Below are 18768 nucleotides of genomic sequence, written 5' to 3'. Positions count from 1 at the left end.
CCACTTTATATAGATAGCTTGTGTGTGGTTTGTTGTACTTGACACACACACACACACACGTCTTGGTATTTCCTTTATGGTTGGACTTGTCTCTAGATTCTCACATGATCCACATGAGATTCATTGTCAATCTTCCAAACACATCTTGAGGTATATTTGGGTTACTACATGTTATGACATTCACTACACATCAAGAGGTCCTCACATTTTTGGTTATATAGACTCAAATTAAGATGGCAATATTGATGATCAAAAGTCCACTTCTTGATTTGTATTTTGTCATGGTTTTGGTCCTAACACATGGTCTTGCAAGAAGCAACATTCTCATGCATTATCATATATAGAGGAAGAGTACAAGGTAGCTATTTCAACCCATAGATAGGTCAAAAAAGAGCAGGAAGGTAAAAATAAAAAATCAACTCCTCAAAACTTGTGCAAAAATGTCTTGGGAACCATGCTAGTTTAAGTTGAAATAAATAATATTATATTTAGTTTTCTAAAACTAATAGTTAATATAATATATTTATTAGTATAGTTGTAAGAATATTATTTTTTTCATCTCTTATTCGTATTAGTTCATATTAATATATATAATATACATTGAGAGGGAGTTTATATCTAATTATCCACTAGTTCACATGAATAATAATAATAAAACACACATCTCCATAAATGGTCTCAATGCTATATAAATAAATCATAAGATATGGAAATTAGTTTTATTTCTAGAAGTAAAAATAAAGCAAGAGGGATGATAGTATTTGTTTAGGACATATGTTCAATTTGAGCTTCTAAATATGGCTCAATTTTATTTCCTATTGTGCGGTGACTGTAAGAAGTTGGGTTGCAATTCCACAGAAGTCAAATCAACAGAATTATACTTCTCAAAAATAGGTACCTAATTTTCTTAGAATTGGGTACCCGTTTCTAAAATCATGCTTCATGTACCTAAGCTATGATTAAAAAATTGGGTATCTAATTTTTGAAAAGCAGATCGGGTGCCCAAACTGCTTAAAAATTGGGCACCTAATTTGTAAAAGTTACAAAATACCAATTTTTAAGTGTTTTGGGGTCATTTTCATCATTTGGAAAATGAAAGCCCGATTTGAGAGTGATATGGGAGCCCTCTTTTACCTCTACTAACCATCCCCTACTGCTATTTTCCAACATACCAAGTATTTTAATTTGTTTTGTACTATTTTACTTAATTATTTTCAATTTTATGTTTTATATATATGTCAATTTATTATTATTTTTTCAGTTTTAATATACATAAAATTATAAATTTACATTGTTAATGAGTATTCTCTTTAGATTATTACATATCTGTCAATTTAAATAATAGTTTCATAGATGTTCATTTAAAAATTATTATTTTAGATGTTTTGAAATGTATTTAATTTATGTATTTATTACAATGTTGAATGATTAGATTAGATGTAAATTCATTGTTTAAACATGTAATTACAAATAAATATTGATTTCAAATAACTACTGATTAATTATCTAGATTAGTTTGTAAACCATAAAACAAAGAAAGTATTTAAACTAACTATAACCTTGACCTAACTATATAGTTCTATACAATAAAACCCTTAACATATAACCAAGTATTTAGTTACATAACACCTCACCAAGGGATCTAAACACAAAAGTTAGTTTTTAATGATTTTACTTATTGTATTGTACTTTTCTTCATGGATCGAAAATGCATGATATAAACTATTTTATAAATGTATATTATTTTAGCCCTTCATACCCTCTGACATGTACATTAGATGATTGTGCATTCCAAATCAATTTGCCAAGTGGCAGTCAGAACAAATTTATATTATTTAAATGGATTGAACTCAAGTAGTTATTCTTTCATGTGGATGTGTTATTTATTTTACTTCTAGTACTTATAATTATTTAAAAATGAAATATAAATTTGCTCATTAAGGAATTGTTAAGGAATGTAATATCTTATGTTTTTAATGTAAATTATTGTACATGTTATTGCTTACTCAGTAAAACTTTAGATTAGTCCTTTGGATCCCTTGGTTGGGCATCATTTGGGATTAACTATAATCCCAATTTTAACCAAAACTCTAATCATAACCTTTATTGTCATCCTAACCATAATCTTAATTTGCTAAAAACTACACCCTAATATATAAATAATTGAATAACTATCCTAAGAACCAAGTACTAATTATAAATTTCAAACAATAATCATAACCTTAAATGATAAACTATTATCCTAGAGGAGCATCATATCTACATCTACATGTCATATGAATCTAAAAACATTTACATATATGTCTTTAGATTATTACATATCTGTCAATTTAAATAATAGTTTCATAGATGTTCATTTAAAAATTATTATTTTTGATGTTTTGAAATGTATTTAATTTATGTATTTATTACAATGTTGAATAATTAGATTAGATGTAAATTCATTGTTTAAACATGTAATTATAAATAAATATTGATTTCAAATAACTACTGATTAATTATCTAGATTAGTTTGTAAACCATAAAACAAAGAAAGTATTTAAACTAACTATAACCTTGACCTAACTATATAGTTCTATAAAAGAAAACCCTAAACATATAACCAAGTATTTAGTTACATAACACCTCACCAAGGGATCCAAACACAAAACTTAGTTTTTAATGATTTTAGTTATTGTATTGTACTTTGCTTCATGGATCGAAAATGGATGATATAAACTATTTTATAAATGTATATTATTTTAGCCTTTCATACCCTCTGACATGTACATTAGATGATTGTGCATTCCAAATCAATTTGCCAAGTGGCAGTCAGAACAAATTTATATTATTTAAATGGATTGAACTCAAGTAGTTATTCTTTCATGTGGATGTGTTATTTATTTTACTTCTAGTACTTATAATTATTTAAAAATGAAATATAAATTTGCTCATTAAGGAATTGTTAAGGAATGTAATATCTTATGTTTTTAATGTAAATTATTGTACATGTTATTGATTACTCAGTAAAACTTTAGATTAGTCCTTTGGATCCCTTGGTTGGGCATCATTTGGGATTAACTATAATCCCAATTTTAACCAAAACTCTAATCATAACCTTTATTGTCATCCTAACCATAATCTTAATTTGCTAAAAACTACACCCTAATATATAAATAATTGAATAACTATCCTAAGAAACAAGTACTAATTATAAATGTCAAACAATAATCATAACCTTAAATGATAAACTATTATCCTAGAGGAGCATCATATCTACATCTACATGTCATATGAATCTAAAAACATTTACATATCTAATTACATCATTTATTGCATAGGGAGGATTTTAAAATTTTCATTATATTATCCATGCATATCATATCAAAAGAATCATATAGAGACATGTCATTTACTACATCCATCATAGATAATCAAGAAGACAAAGATATAAAAGCTAGAGAAGCCATTTGTAATAATTTGTCAAAGGAGGTCTTAATATGATAAATAATGTAAAAATATTTATTTAATTGGTGAATGGATCTATTGACATCCATCTAAATTCATTTGAGTCATTTGTATTGTATTTGGGTCAAGTTGTAAAGGCTATGAAGCCATTTTTTTGTCAAAAATGTAAAAGTTGCGTAAAAAGTTGTAAAATGCAACTTTGAGAAAGTTGCTAATAATAGAAAAATGATGTAAAAAGGTATATGGTTGGTTCCTTGAGGGTGTACCAGCCTATTGTGAATCCCTTGAGTTGAACTAAGATTCCTTGAAGATAAATACAGAGGGCTCTGCATCACTTAGGTAAATTTATATATAATAAATATTATAAGAAAAAAAAAACACCATATAGGAGCATCTCATATATAAAATAGAAAAATTGATCATGACACATGTAACGAGATCAAATAATATTTGTAATCATCACATATACTATCAATGTAAGGGGGTGATATAATCAAAATATCAAAAAATGAGTGATATCAAAGCATTATCAATATCAAGGTCTCAAAATGATACAAAGACAATGATACATAATAAAAAAATTAGAAGAGAAGAAGGAATTAGGTATCTAATTAAATAACCCTCCCTCACCATCACGAGGTCGAGGTGGAACATTAGTGCGAGTAGGAGGCACTACACCCTTGGATGCCTAAGAATATATAGAGAAGTGAATAACTTGTCTTTCCACTAGGATAGTTGTTGAGTATTCACCATAATAGTAAGCCTCTCTAGAGTTATGATAAGTGGCCTCACCCTCTATAATCCTCAGTTGAGAAGTTGCTCTACAATCTACCTATCATGATCAATTACCATGCTAGCTCAAATGACCACCTATGTCTAGACTATCACCTAGTATTGTGCTACTCTCAATATTCTCTAGAGTTCCCTAATGACATCTTCTTATTTGGGCTCTCCTTTGGCTTCCTGTTATAGACGCCCATGATAAAACATCAATAATTTAATATAAAAAATCAATTTAAAAAAAGGAGCATTGATTCATTAATTAATCCTAAAATAATTAATCAAATCAAGTTTTTAAATCCTATGGCTAGAACTATTAATTAAATGAATTAGTTAAAATGATCAATTATCCATATCAGCACTAATGGAAAATGAAATTAATTCCCACCAATGAAGCTTAATCATGTATTGATCAATCAAGGATTCAACCTCCACCACTCATGGAGAATGAATCCAAACCATTGAACTCCCATAGATTTTTATAAATGTGTCATCAACTCATGCTTTTGAGATATCTACATTTTTTGTAATAAGGTTATGAAAATCATTCTAGGTGATTTGCAAGTGCTTATAAGTGAATAATGGGCATTTGAGAGCCAATCCATATTACAAGATCATAATCTTATGATACTTTATATCTCTCTAGCATCATGTAGGGTTTATTTAGTGTGATTTGAAGTCATGATTACATCCATTTTATGATTACATGTGCCTAATTTAAAAAATATTAAACCTTGACATTAAGTTTTACATTCTAATTATGTCAAGTCTAACCCTTATCCTAAACCTTTTTATCCTAAATTCTTAACAATTAGACTAAGTTATCCTAAACACTAAACGTTTATCCTAAAAAAAATCATCAATGCTAAGCCCTTCTCCTAATTCTAAATAAAAATATTAAGCTTAAATGTAAAACCCTAATCTCAATCTTAACTATGATTTACATGTATAAGGTTAGGGTTTAACATTTAACATTTAAGATTAGGATCTAGTATTAGGATTTGTATTTAATTCTAGAATATAAATAAGTTCTAAGTATTATAATTTAGATTTTATAAGTATATTTAGATTTAAGATTAAGGTTTATAATTAAGTTTTATGATGAAGGTTTATAATTAAGGTTTATATCCAGCAACTCATTAAAACACCTTTAGAAATTTAATGATAATTTATGAACTTGCTTCCACCTACAAATCAGAATTACAAAAACATATTTTATTAATTTTGAAACTACTAAGGCTAATGTTTGGATGAGCCAAAAGTAGTTTGGAAAGTGGAAGACAAGTAAGCATCCAAAAGTAATTATAGAAGATGTGATCAAGTAATATAATACAAAGTTTATTAATAGTAAAAAGACTTTGGTCATAATTAGAAAATGCAATTAATATACCACATTCCAACATAGATATTTAGAGGGAAGAAAAGTTCTGTTAGCTCAAAATTCATAACAATTGTTAAATGATAAGTTAAGATTTAAATTACTAAAGAAGATTAAATATAAGTTTAAGTATTACAATTAGAATTAGGATTATTATGGTTAGGGATAGGTTTCATGTATTAGAATTAGGATCTAGACTTATAACTTTTGCATTAGCAGATAATATTTAGGATGAACTATAATCATAAATATAAAACAAATCATAATTCTATCTCTAAGCTTTCATTCTAATTGTAACATTAACTCTCATCCTAATTTCATCTATTATATATCCTTTAAACAATATAACTATAATAAATATCTAAAACCTAAATATAATTCTAACTAGAAAACTATAATCCTAAGTAAACCCTAACATTAGTCATAATCATTATAATAATCTTAAGCTTATCCATCATGAAAACCCTAAACATAACAAAACTCTAAACCATAACCTTGCCATAATCAGATTAACTTTGTTTGATCCTAAGATGAACATATAATCCATAATGAGAATACAATCCCCCAGTGTCACAAAATAAGTGTACATAAAAATTGATCTACGTACTTGAATATAGAAAAGGGAAATAATTTTGAGGAAAATAACCCTAAAACAAACAATACATTAGAAGTTGCATTCTTTGTCCCCTTGCCAATTTCTTCATACTTTCGTTCAATAATCTTAATTATCCTTATATTTCTTAATGATTTTGAGCATTTTCTCACAAGTTTAGTAGGCCAAATAAATGCATATAGTGTTGAATAAAAAATATTATCGGAGTAAAAGATAGCATGGCAAGTGTGAGTGGTGATCAAGGAGGCTCTCAAAATTTGAATTATAAAAAGTGTGGGATACCTCTAGTTTGTCGAGATTGGATCCTTGGATTGGAGCATAGGTCATAGAAGGAGGATGATTAGGGTTTGGGTATAGGGGATACATCATAAAATGTTGATGGAGACCCAGATGCTCCCCCCAAGGAAGTAGAGAAGATTCCTTTGGGTCCCAAGGGTGGTCAACCAACTAAATGGTCTTCCCTTTTCAGAATCAAGCCTTCAAATAAGTCTTCTTTCCCACCTATTAAGATTCTTCTAGAATCAGAGAAAGGTTCTTGTTGCATTGCCCTCCCAAATGAAATAGTGGATCATAACATTTGATCCATGACTTCTACCTTGATCAGAAAGTTTTTGAGGCCTAGGCCAAATATTTATGTTGTGAGGAATTTTATTAAGAAGAAATGGGCTCTTAAAGGCTAGGTTTTGGTCATGACCATGGACAAGGATTTTTTGTCTTTTTATTTCACGTACATGGAAGATTTTTCTTCCATCCTCAATGAAGTTCAATGGGCTATTGGTCACTCCACTTTGGTCCTCCAAAAGTGGTCTTCCAAGCTAAATTTGAATGACTCTTTTTTTGCTCAAGCCCCTGTTTGGGTTAGATTTATTGAATTGCCTTTGGAATACTAGAACAAAGATGTGTTTTTGGGGCTAGCAAAGTCTTTTGGAGAACTTCTATCCATTCATCTTATCATTGCCTGCACAAGATGCCTCAACTATGCACACATTTGAATAGGGGTTAGAGAAGGTATGGACATGCCAAAAAAATTGTGTCTTTCCACTCAAAACTTGGGGTGCATGCTCAAAAATTTATCTATGAAATTGTGCCTTTTGCCTGATTCCTTTGTTTGAAGGCTGGCCATAAAGCTAATCAGTGCACAAAGGCTATGAAGTAGAACAATAAAAAAATGTTAGGATGTTTCTAACTTGGTCAAAACAAAGTAGAACTCCAAATCCACTGGAACCTCTGTTAAGGGTGCTGCAGTGGCAGAGAAGAGAAATGCTATAGGAGGCAACATTGTTGAAAATGTAATAAGGAATTTAATGTTATGTTTTAAATGCTTTTAGTTTTTGAAGTTTGTAATAACATTCTACATGTGGTGGCATACCTAGAGTAGCAGTTCGATAAGCTCTCCAGATATAGCCACCTAGGACCAGGTGTATAGATCTTAAATTGGAATAGTTTTTTTTTAGTTCGTAGGTGGAGTGTTTAATGATTTTTAGAATCCAATAATAGGTAGTAGGCAATTTTTGGAATATTCTTGACTTAGAAAATGACTGTCTAATATTGGTAGAAAAAATGTTTCAGATTCTTATCCTTTTTTTGGATAGAAGACGTTCTTCTTTTCTAAAATAAGAAGAAAACATTTCACATCCTTTAATTAGGAAAAGAAAGTCAGTTTTAAAAGGAGAGCCAGTCGGCTATGTAGAGAAGGAATCGAATTTGGAGAGAGATGGAATTTTTTTTTTATTTTTTCTTTGTGCAAGTTTTCGATGGTCTGATTTTTGAACAGATTTTTCTTATCTTCTCATTGGAAACAAGTTGATAGTTTCCAGAAGATTAAAATATTTTAGTTTTGGGTCATATTCGGTATGTTTGCAGAAATTAGTCTCAGTGCGTGGGTAATATCTCCAAAATGCACTGTTGGATTTTTATGAGATTTGGATATGTTATTATAGGCTTAATTATGCCCATCTTCACTAGAGCGATCGAAGATTTTTGATCTGGTTCAAAAGTTATACATGTTTGTTCACGGGTCTATCTAGAGATAGCAAGAAGCAATGTTTTGCAGAAAAATGTACTCTGATGTGGGGTCAATAATTCAAGTTTGGACCATTGGATTTCTCTCAAATTTTTATATGTTGTTTAAAACCTAGTTACGCAAAATATCACTGGTTAGATTGAGAAAATAATATCAGGTTCAAAAGTTATACATGTCTGTTCACGGGTCTATCTAGAGACAGCAAGAAGGAATGTTTTGCATAAAAATGTACTCTGATGCGGGGTCAATATCTCGGGTTTGGACCATTGGATTTCTCTAAAAAATTTATATGTTGTTTGAAACCTAGTTATGCCAAATCTCAATGGTTGGATTGAGTAAATATTTTTTTCTTCGAAAGTTATTCATGTCTAAGTGCAGGTCTATCCGGAGGTGGCAAGAATGTATTTTTTGGGCAATTTGTTTTAATATATATCGTGTGTGATCCTGAAGGTTGTAGATGCCCCTTGAAGCAACTTAGTTGAGTGACTGATTCCTCTTGAGTTTTCCAAAGTGTGGCTCTGCATCATTTTTGGTATCAGATCTCAGCAAAAGGTTTGGAAAAAAGTAGTTGTGTATATGTTTGTGTGATTGTGAAAGATTGAGAGAAATAGTCTGAGAAGAAGTCCAGGAGACTAGATAAGAAGAAAATAACCTAGCTAAGGAATGATGGGACAAGAAGAAGCAAAAAGACAAAGCTATAGCCAAAGACATTCTATATTTTGAACAAAGTGCAAGTGCAAGAATAAGGTATAGAAAGTTATAGTTGACAGTGGTTCCTTTGAAAATATAATCTCAGTAGAAATGGTTGAGAAACTGAATCTTCCAAGAGTACCTCATGATTTACCTTACAGAGCTTATGGGTTAGGAGATGAATAGTGGATTGATGTTTCGAAAATTCATATGTTTCTTTTAACATTGGACCATATTTTGATACCATTGAATGTGATATTATGCCTTTAAAAGATTGTCACTTGATTTTGGGAAGAGCATGGCAATATGACAGGTCAACCATATATGATTGTACAGAGAACACATATACCGTCAACAAGAATGGAAAGAAGATGGTTTTGCTTCCATTGAAGAATGATACAACATGGAAGGAATCAAGAAGTATAGGTCTTATTGATAGAATAGCATTTCCAATGCATGATGAAGTGAAAGTGGAAGTGAAAGAAGTTTTGGTAGAGGCAAATGAAACTACAGAGAAGGCAGCCATAAAGAGTGTAGATGTATGTGAAGTTGGTACAAAAATCTCAACAATGATAGATGTAAGTTGTCCTTTGGAAGGGAAAGAACCTGAAGAGTAGAAAGAAGATAAATTACAGCAAGTAAATGTTGATGAGAAGAATAAAGAGGAAAGTCCTATGGGATTTGAGTGTGAACAATTTGTGGTTGGAACAGTAACATGTCCTTTGAAAATAGAGAAGAGTACAATGTTGGAAGGTACTCCTATGGAAAAGATTTTGGAGGTAACTGATGTAGCCTTAAATATGCATAATGAAGAAAAATGTCAAGAGGAATGGCATGAAGATGAAGCTAAGGAATGTGTAACAGAAAGTTCTAAAGAAGAATCTGATTTATGGGAAAAATTTGCAGCCATTGTGGAAGAATGGAAAAGGCATGGCAGTAGTATGGAAACTCAACTTGAAGAAGAAAGGAAAGAGTGCAATACTGTTATTGTTCTTGAGCAAAGTTGTAATAAGAAAGAGATATTTGAAAGATTACTACAGAAGATCAAGATGATGATAAATGTTTAATAAAGGAAGAAGAGATAAATATGATTCTTAAGATTCAAGATGTGAAATTGGTTGATAGTCAAGAAGCAGATAAGTTTATGGTTACTATTGATGAAGATAGATATGATGCACATTACATGGTGTATAAGGAAGCTCATATTCAAAAAGAGAACTCAAATAATCTTAATGCTGATGATATGTTTTCTTCTAATAATGTTTATGTAGGGATGCAGATTTCATGTATAGTGAATCATGCTGGAGAATTTTCTGTGACATTTACAACATTAAAGAATCAAAGATACAAGGTGGAAAAGTTGGATATTATTTTTGTTTTTCTTGTAGATATGCTCATCCTAGTTCAAAGAAATTGGAAAGTTTGAAAGAAGAATGAGATTAATTTCTACAACACATCATCTCAAGAGGACTCGAGATTCATTCTACATGGGAGTATGCTGCAGTGGCAAAGAAGATAAATGCTATAGGAGGCAACACTATTGAAAATGTAATAGGGAATTTAATGTTATGTTTTAAATGCTTTTAGTTTTTGAAGTTTTTAAAAACGTCCTACATGTGGTGGCATACCTAGAGTAGCAGTTCGATAAGCTCTCCAGATATAGCCACCTAGGACCAAGTGTGTGGATCTTAAATTAGAATAGTTTTTTTTTAGTTCGTAGGTGGAGTGTTTAATGATTTTTAGAATCCAATAATATGTAGTAGGCAGTTTTTGGAATATTCCTGACTTAGAAAACGACTGTCTAATATTGGTAGAAAAAATGTTTCAGATTCTTATCCTTTTTTTGGATAGAAGACGTTCTTCTTTTCTAAAATAAGAAGAAAACATTTCACATCCTTTAATTAGGAAAAGAAAGTCAATTTTAAAAGGAGATTCAGTCGGCTATGTAGAGAAGGAATCGAATTTGGAGAGAGATGGAATGTTTTTTTTATTTTGTCTTTGTGCAAGTTTTCGATGGTCTGAGTTTTGAACAGATTTTTCTTATCTTCTCATTGGAAACAAGTTGATAGTTTGCAGAAGATTAAAAAAATTTAGTTTTGAGTCGAATTCGGTATGTTTGCAGAAATTAGTCTCTATACGTGGGTAATATCTCCAAAATGCACTGTTGGATTTTCATGAGCTTTGGATATGTTATTATAGGCCTAATTATGCACATCTTCACTAGAGCGACCAAAGAGTTTTGATCTGGTTCAAAAGTTATACTTGTCTATTCACGGGTCTATCTAGAGATAGCAAGAAGCAATGTTTTACAGAAAAATGTACTCTGATGCGGGGTCAATATCTCAAGTTTGAACCATTGGATTTCTCTCAAATTTTTATATGTTTTTTGAAACCTAGTTACGCAAAATATCAATAGTTGTATTGAGAAAATATTGTCTGGTTCAAAAGTTATACATGTCTGTTCACAGGTCTATCTAGAGACAGCAAGAAGCAATGTTTTGCAGAAAAATGTACTCTGATGCAGGGTCAATATCTCGGGTTTGAACCATTGGATTTCTGAAAAAAATTTATATGTTGTTTTAAACCTAGTTATGCCAAATCTCAATGGTTAGATTGAGTAAATCTTTTTTGGTTCAAAAGTTATTCATGTCTGAGTGCAGGTCTATCTGGAGATCCTGAAGGTTGTAGATGCCCCTTGAAGCAACTTAGTTGAGTGACTGATTCCTCCTGAGTTTTCCAAAATGTGGCTCTACATCAAAGGGAAGGACAAAACTAATCTGGAGATGCAAATCTGCTAAGAAGCCTGAGAAGTAGGATGGCAAGGACGCTAAGAGTAACTCAACTAGAGAGGAAGGAGTCCAAGGTGATAAGCATGGTAACTACCCTTCCCACCCTATTTGAGATTCTCAGGTTAGTCTCCATGTTAATGCTCCTAATGAGCCTTTGATGGATGGCCCAATTGTTGTGGCCATAGCTGTGGTAGAAGATCCTAAGATGGAGTAGATTGTTGGAAGGCAGAAGACCCTCGTATGGAGAATTCGAGGACCTTTGACATAGATCCCATGAAGGAAGCTGTCAGTAAATGGCTTGATTAGGTGGGAAGTATTGGGACTTTGACGAACATGGTTGTATCCAAAGACCTAGGGGCTAAGATAATAGAGTTTATAAACAACTCTTCCATAGAGAAGATATCCCAATGGGAGGAATGAATTGATATCTATTCTCAAGATAGTAACAATGACTAGAGTTTGGTTAAGAAAAAGAAGAAAAACTATGAATATCACCCCCTATCACCAGGACAACTAGAAGCAGGGTTGAGGCCGATATTGGGAGTTCAATCAAATCTCTAGGAAGGAAAAAAATGAATCAGTTACTACAAGAAGAGGCTAGAAGGAACTTTGTAGACAGGAGCCAGAGAACCATCAAGGCATACTTTGGTAAGAAATTAAGATCATCTCTTGGAATATAAGGGGCCTAAATGGGGCTCACAAATAGGAGCTAGTTAGGAATATGATCAGAGACCAAAGACCTAACTTTTTACTAATTCAAGAAACCAAAATGAAAAAAAAAGTGGTAGGCAAGATTTCTTTCAACAAAAACTTGAGTTGCGAGGCCATAGACAGAGGGAGCTGCAGGTGGGGTGTTGATCCTCTACAACAACAAGGCTTATCTAGTTTCCACTATCTATAATGGTAGTAATGCCCTTCTATGCAAGATTTCTCATATAAATAGTAATGAATCCTAGTTTATTTTAACCCTTTATGCTCCAAATTACAAAAGGGAGAGAAAGGCTTTCTGGGCTAAGCTCACAGAGGTTATCAACTCCAACAACATAAGCTCACAGAGGTTATCAAATCCAACAACATAAATAATGTAATTATAATGGGGGATTTCAAATCCCCCCCTAACTGATCATGAAAAAAGTGGAGGGATTGCCCCAGATCAGGAGAGTAAGTTAGACTTTTCAAACTTCATTAACAATTTGGCCTTAATGGATGTTGATTTAATAGGGGGCAAATTCACATGGTCCAACAAGAGAGTTGGGAGGGATTGTATCCAATTCCATCTTGATAGAGCCCTTATTTACGCTATTTGGCTACGAACTCACATTTTTAGGCTCTCTTCCCTCTAGACTGGGATCAGACCACTCCTCGATCTCTCTCTCACTTTTTCCCCTTTCTTTCAAAAGGTTCTTCCCTTTCAATTTTGAGAAAATGTGGATTTCTCATCCGAAACTGGAAGCCAAGATTCCTTCATGGTGGAACATCGAGGTGGAGGGTACTACAATGTTCAGGGTGGCACAAAAATTGAAGAATATGAAAAGAAATATTAAGATATGGAACAAAATGGACTTTGGCCATATTTTCCAAGAAAAGGACAAGATCACTGATCAAATTTTCTCAATCTAGAAAGTGATATAGTAAGATGGATATAATGATTAGAATTGGTTGGAGGAAAGGATTATTCTCTTTGACCTTCATAACATCATTACTAGGGAAGAACACTTCTGGAAGTAGAGATCAAGAGTTAATTGGCTTAAAGAAGGAGATTGGAACACTAGGTTTTTCCACTTAACCACCTTAAAACATAGGGTTGTTAACATGATTTCCAGTATCAAGAAAGGGTAGGCTTTGTTATCTAAGGACAATGAGATAGCAAATGAAGCAGTGTAGTTTTTCTCTACCCTCCTTTCTAAGGCTCACACTCTCTCGAGGCCTGATCAGGAGGATATTCTGTCTACCATTCCTTCTATTTTGCAAGCCTACCATAACTCTATGCTAAAAGCTATTCCTACCCTAGGGGAAATTTTTCAAGTTGTCATTTCTCTGCTGGGTGATAAGGCCCCTGGCTTGGATGGTTTACCAACTTTTTGCTTCCAAGTTTAGTGGGAAGTGGTCAAAAGAGACATTATGAAGGCTATGTAGGAATTTTAGATTCTAGATTCACTATGCACGAGGTGATTTTATATTCTATTATCATAGTGCATGAGGTGATTAACTCTCTAGAAGCTAGGAAGAGGAAAGGTTTCTTGCTCAAGCTAGATATGTCCAAATCTTATGACAAGGCAGGTTGGAATTTCTTGTTGGTAATCCTTCAAGCTTTTGGTTTTGACTCCTAGGTTTGTAAACTCATCTCTTAGCTCATTTCTCCCCCTTCCTTATCTATTCTGGTTAATGGCTCCCCTTCAAGTTTCTTTTTCCCTTCAAGAGGGTTGAGCCAGGGAGATCCTCTATCCCCTATTCCCTTCATCGTTTGGGTTGACTATCTTGGAAGGCTTATTTTTAGAAAAAGACAAGATTGGAGCTTGCAAGATCTCAAGCCTTCATTTGGTCATCTTTCTTTCATCCACCAACAATTTTTGGATGATACTATTCTGAAGGGCAAAGCCACAATCCAGGAGGCCAAAGAGTTCAAGGGATTTCTTAATACTTATACTAGGGGATCTGGCTACGCCATCAACTAGGACAAGAGTTGTGTTTACTTCATCAACACTATGCCAGAGAGACAAAGGAAAATTGCTCATATTATAGGAAGTGATATTAGCACCCCTCCTACAAGTTATCTTTACATACCTCTAGGTTCCAAACCCCCAAAATCCTTTTGGAATACCATCACAGATAAATTCAACAAGAAACTTGTGGGCTGGAAAGGTGTGTCTCTCAGCCAAGTAGGAAAATGCACTTTGGTGAAATCTATTTTCCAAAACCTCCCCACTTATTCCTTAAGTCTCTTTGGTATCCTAGCAAAGCAAGCTAACAGAATGGAAAAGATTCAGAGGAATTTTCTCTAGACAGGGGTTGAAGACCATAAAAGATATCATTTAGTTTCTTGGGACCATGTTTGCCTTCCCAAATATTACAAAGGCCTTCGTATTAGAAAAATTAGACATCTCAACAATGCCCTTCTAGCAAACAAATTTGACACATCTTTCATAATACAAGAGAATGGAAGGAAATAATGACTGAAAAGTATTTGAGAAGGTAATCACTAAGTCTTTTACTTCATGAGGTTTATATCCGTCAAGGATCCTACATATGGAATGGGATCCTAAAGGCTATGAATTTGGCTAAGTCCAAGGTAGAATGGAAAGTTGGAAAAGGTGAGAAAATATTTTTTTGGTAGGACGACTGGACTAGCTAGGGACCTCTCATTGACCACCCTGATTATGGTAGATGGGAAAAGAAATGCATAACAAGATATGGCCTAAAAATTAGTGATTATAGAATAGGTAATGGATGGTAGGGCTTGTCTATAATATCCCCAGATCTTAATCCCTTATTGATTACTTTGAATGCTATTCTAATAAATAATAAGGAGGATGAAGGCATTTGGGGAGGTGACTCAAGTGTCCATTACTCTATTGCCTCTAGCTAATTTTCTTTGTGGGATAGAATGGAGAAACCCATCTGGGAAAAAGAATGGATCACTAATCTTACCCCTAAAATAAATATATTTTTCTAGCTTCTACTCCAAGACAAGATCCTTACTTTGGAAAATCTTGCTAAGCATGGTTAGATTATCCTCAATAGATGTATTTTATGCAAGAAAACTTTGGAAATTGTCAATCATTTATTTATCCATTGTCCCTATTCCTCTAATGTATGGAACCTCCTTACTAGGAAATTTGGGATTAGTTGGTGTCCTCTGGCAAACATTCAATATTTCTTCAACCAATGGAGGAGCTCATATAATGTCTTAATCTCTTATTTAATTAGCTCCTAGTCCATTTACATTTCTATTTTAGCATTTGGAAAGAGAAGAATAATCAAATCTTCAGAGAAAGGGAAGCCCCTATGTTTGTCATTGTTGAGAAAATTGAATGTTTAATGAAGTAGAACTTCACTACCACCAAGGATGGTAAAATTGAGGAAGGATGGAATAGAAAATAGAGGAAAATGGAAAGGGATAGAAAAATACAAGAGGCCAAGTGGCCTTTTCCCCCTAAAAATTGTTTCAAGGCCAATTTTTATGGTGCTGCTAAAGGGAACCTAGTACCTATGGGCAGTGGAGGCATCATCAAGGATAGCCATGGGGGAGGACTTGTAGCCTTTTCTTACCTAATTGGACATCAAACAAATCATTTCACCGAAGCTAATTGTACTAGTCACATTGTCAAGCTAGCCCTAGCTTCTGGGATTGAGATCCTATAGCTAGAGGAGCACTCATTAAATATCATTACTTGTTTCAATGGTCATGCTAAGCCCTCATGGACCATTGCAAATATAATAGAGGAATTAAAGTCCAACCTAAGAAAGTTCAAAAAGACCTATATTAGTCACATGTAGAGGGAGGCTAATTCAGCTGCTGACTAGTTTGCCAATGAAGTGGTCACTAATAATGCGGAGAGGACACGACACATTGGCGACATATTTCTACTGGCAATAAAAAAATTCTATTGCAAGATCACATTCAGGGAAGTACCAAAAATATTCAAAATAAATGATGGAAATATTTTCAAGATTTCACGTAGGAAGGGGAGTTATTAAAAATCATGTGAAACTCTTTTATCATAGTAGCATGTACGTACAACACATTTTATGGGTTGTTTTGAATACTACCATTAATACTAGTATTTTCAAAAACATTTTATATTTTGCTATCTAAAGAAGGCCAAGGTCTAGAATAAATTGGTGAGAAGGTGGGGACTTTTAGTTGTAGACAAAACCATGGTAGGAGAGAGAAATAGGAGGGAGCCATCAGGAGAGGTGGGGAACTAGAAGGAGAAACCAAAGGTTTGGCGCAAACTGGAAAAGGGCATGATTTCTCAATTCCTAGAGAAGCTCCATGGTTTTTATGTAGGGATGACCAAGGTTATGGTGGATTCCTAGAAAAATAGGAGAGTCAAAATTAATGGAGTCTCCCACCAAGTCAATGCAGAATTGATATCCTAGGTTGCTGAAATTCCCCTAGAAGGGACCAATATTTTTAGAGATAACAAAATGTCGACAAATGCCATCAAATTTTTTCGCAAAGGATGAAAAGGATATCAATAAGCTCATCATGGTGGAGATTTTCTATGACATGGATTCAATCAAAAATCTATGGAGGTATGTTCTTAGGATCATCATTGAGTATATTTCCCTAAACCCAAGATTTGACAGGATAAGAATGCATAATTTTGTCTGTCTTAATCACTTTAGGCATAAAATGAAAAATTATTTTCCTTTCTATATTTTTACCTCCATGAGAAAGGGTATCAAGGGTTTTAAGAGAAAATCCACTACTAATCTAGCCCTACATGAGAGATTACTCCTCCTGGTTTATGAGTATCTGAACGCTTCAACCAGGGGAAAATCCCTTGGTGATGCTGGGTACACATTTAACAAAAGTAGGAGCTCGAACTCTATGGAAGTTTGGAGCATAAAATAAGAGGAAGAGGAGTCCAAATCCAAATAAGAATGGAAACCCTCTACCCGTATGCCCTATAGAAAGAGCCCAAGAGGTTTACCCCTCATTCCCCCTAACCTTGAGCCTTAAGAGTGGAGGAGGATAGTGAGGATGAAGAGGAGAAGGAAGAGGGTGATGAGAAGGAGGAGAAGAAGGGGAAGGATAGTGAAAAGGATGAGGAGGATTTTGTCGATGTGTTGGGGAATCCTAAGAAAAGGAAAGCTAAAGAGGCCTTTACCACAAAAGACTAGATTCTTGAGATTCTTTGCCTTGGCCCCACTTCCTCCCTAACTATAGACATTCTAGGAAAAGAGAGTGGGGAGGTGGTAACAAAAAATAGGAGGAGGTATTAGAGGAATTTTAATTTGAAGAAATCCAAATTGGTGATTGTTAGGGAGCCTTTGAATATTCAAGTGATGGAGGATATTGATGGCAAAACCCATTATGAGGATCTCATTGATCATGGTCTAGTTGTGATTTTAGATAATGCTAGGGAAACTGGGCTTAACCTTTTAAACAATAGTAGGAAGAACATGATAGACAATTTTTTGTCTATCAAGTGGTTGTTCCATGAAATTAAAGAACTCAAGGGGAGAAAAACCCATGAAGGTGACCAAAATAAAGGTAATGACTAGGGGAACATTGAAGAGGATAGAAGCCAGGATGGAAGCCAACCACATATCTATATCATAGATCATAGGACCAACCAGGAGGATAGAATCACAAAGGTTGAAAAAAGAGTCCAAAGGATGGAGTTCTTCCACCACAACCTAGCGAATTAGGTGATTGCCACCTTGAATACCCTAAATGAAAATATTAACAACTTAGGTGAATCATTGAATAGTGCTAGATTTGGTAGGGAAATTCTTGAGAAGGCCAACTTGGACAATAGGTAGGCTAAGGATCATCTGAAAGAGACTAGGGACTAGGTGGATGCTTAGAACCAGGACCAGGTGGATGCTCAGAGTTGGGACCAGGAGGATGTGAACAACAAGAAGACTATTGAAATTGCAGAATCCATGTAGGTTCTTGACAAAGAGAATTGATAGTTAGGTTGTTGTTCTTTCCTAGTGTTGCTAGTTCTTTTTTGATCTAGTTTTACAAGTTTTTTGTTCCTGGCTACGGGTTGATTTTATGGTTGGATTTTGTTAAGCTATTTAATTTATGCTAGACTCTATTGAATACTTCTATTTTTTATATGTTGTAATACTTTTAGGTTTCAAGATCCCTGTAAAACCTAATTTACTTAATCAAAAACAAATCTTATAGGAGTGTCAAAATATATTTTTCCTCTCTATACTTGGTCAGTTAGGGGTCTAGGACACAAATATATAATTGTAATATTTTTTTCAACAAGACTTTAAAAACTAAAAACAATAGGAATATAAGTAGTCTAGCATTCAATATAAAATATTAATAATAAAAAAATCACTACAATATATTTTATAA

This window comes from Cupressus sempervirens, chromosome 7 (genome assembly GCF_028749045.1).
Source record: "Cupressus sempervirens isolate cs-2001-9-10 chromosome 7, ASM2874904v1, whole genome shotgun sequence".
Lineage (NCBI taxonomy): Eukaryota > Viridiplantae > Streptophyta > Pinopsida > Cupressales > Cupressaceae > Cupressus > Cupressus sempervirens.
The sequence above is the reverse complement of the archived record's forward strand: the minus strand, read 5'-3'. Positions refer to the sequence as shown.